Consider the following 2347-nt stretch of genomic DNA (forward strand, 5'->3'; position numbering starts at 1 on the left):
CTCCGAAGCCTCAAGGCTCTACATGAGCTCCCGCAAATAATGCAACTCGGAAAGCTGGAGATGACTACCCGTCTCTCTCCAACAACATTATGATGAAACAGGACCAAAGATCGATGTTCAACAATATTAGGATCAAGCAAGATTAACAGAACATGGTGCAAGCAGCAGTACTAGCACCTCAATGAAATATCAACAAGATAGTCTAGAAGTAGCAAAGTAACTACTCTCAAGATCAAAGAATTAGGAAAGCATCTACTTGCAATATCAAAGGATTAGGAAAGACACTACTTGCCTCGGTAGTACTTCTATGAACAATGTCAACTATATTTCTCTCAAGAAGAAAACCCGCCACTATATAAATCAATCATAGAAGTACCAACAACAGTTTGTTACTCGGCTCCCATCTTCGTTTCGGCACCATCTCCGGTTGCATATTTTTTTGTCTAAACACTTAGGCAGCTCTCACTCTTACTGGCCTAAACTGTCTATCTAATACATCTCATGTGAGCTCTGGTTGGTCGATCCGCCATGCTGGGTGGTAGAGCAGGAGTGAGTGCCTATTTATAGAGAAGCGATAACGGTTGAAAGCTACCAGAAAATATCTAGGTCGGCCGCTTTGCCGCTTGACCTCTCGACGTTGTTAAGGAAACATTGCCGACATCCTAGAAGTGAGCCAAAGGGACTAGCTCATTAGCCTGGCTAACATGCAGCAGTTCCACGTACTCCCCTGGCTGACTAAGCCCTCTAGCTGGTTGCCACGTTAGACTCTTCAAATTAATACTACCACACTAGTCTCTTGAGTGCATGCATCGATTTGTTCAATGCCCCTGCATGTACGTATGCAGTAGCTCCACTTCTTCTCTCTTCCTTTCAGAATCTCTGCGTAGCTGATTCTGCTAGCTGCTTCTACATAGCTAGATCAAATTGATACAGTTGTACTACTAGTTATCTTGCATAAACAAGTCAGCTTTTAGTTTTACTAGATTAACTACTCTAATTCTTATTGCATGCAGAAATTAACATCAACTATTATTAGAAGCTAACCATTTCAACTCAAATTTATATATATTCAAAAGTTAGGGTTCTCTCTTCCCCTTATCTCTTCGTTTAAACGCTTTAATCCCGAGATACATTCTATCTCTAAATTTAAACCATTTAAATTAGAGATATATCTTATCTCTAAGGGGGGGCTGGCCTGGGCCCACATGTCACAGTGGGCTGGACCCACCATGCCATGTGGCGCCTATGTGGCCTCTCCCGGGGTGGTGGGCCCACTGGTGGCCCTCTAGAACCTTCTAGAAGCTCCGGTCAAAACACCGGACTTTTTCCCGAACCCCGGAAAATGACTTCCCTTATATGAATCTTATTCTCCGGACTATTCCGGACCTCCTCGTGATGTCCTGGATCCCATCCGAGACTCCGAACAAAAACTTCGGACTCCATCTCATATTCCGAATCTACTTATGCGACATCGAACCTTAAGCGCGTCACCCTACGGTTCGCGAACTATGCAGACATGGTCGAGACTCCTCTCCGAGCAATAACCAATAGCGGGATCTGGAGATCCATAATGGCTCCCACATATTCAACGATGGCTTTAGTGATCGATTGAACCATTTACATACAATGCCGATTCCCTTTGTCACACGATATTCTACTTGTCCGAGGTTTGATCATCGGTATCTTCATACCTTGTTCAACCTCGTTACCGACAAGTACTCTTTACTCGTACCGCGGTATGTCATCTCTTATGATCCAATCATATGCTTGCAAGCTAATCAGACGACATTCCACCGAGAGGGCCCAGAGTATATCTATCCGTCATCAGGATGGACAAATCCCACTATTGATCCATATGCCTCAACTCACACTTTCCGAATACTTAGTCCCATCTTTATAACCACCCATTTACGCAATGGCGTTTGATGTAATCAAAGTACTCTTCCGGTGTAAGTGATTTACATGATCGCATGGTCGAAGGACTAAGGCAACTATGTATCGAAAGCTTATAGCAAATTGAACTTAATGACTTGATATTATGCTACGCTCATTTGGGTGTGTGTCCATTATATCATTCAACTAATGACACAACCTTGTTATTAATAACATCCAATGTTCATGATCACGAAACATGATCATCCATTAATCAACAAGCTAGTTATACAAGAGGCTTACTAGGGACTCCTTGTTGTTTACACAACACACATGTATCAATGTTTCGGTTAATACAATTATAGCATGGTATGTAAACATTTATCATAAACACAAAGATATTATAATAACCACTTTATTATTGCCTCTTGGGCATATCTCCAATATAACACTCCGTGAACACATGTGATCCTCA

This window comes from Lolium rigidum, chromosome 1, assembly GCF_022539505.1.
Source record: "Lolium rigidum isolate FL_2022 chromosome 1, APGP_CSIRO_Lrig_0.1, whole genome shotgun sequence".
Taxonomy (NCBI): domain Eukaryota; kingdom Viridiplantae; phylum Streptophyta; class Magnoliopsida; order Poales; family Poaceae; genus Lolium; species Lolium rigidum.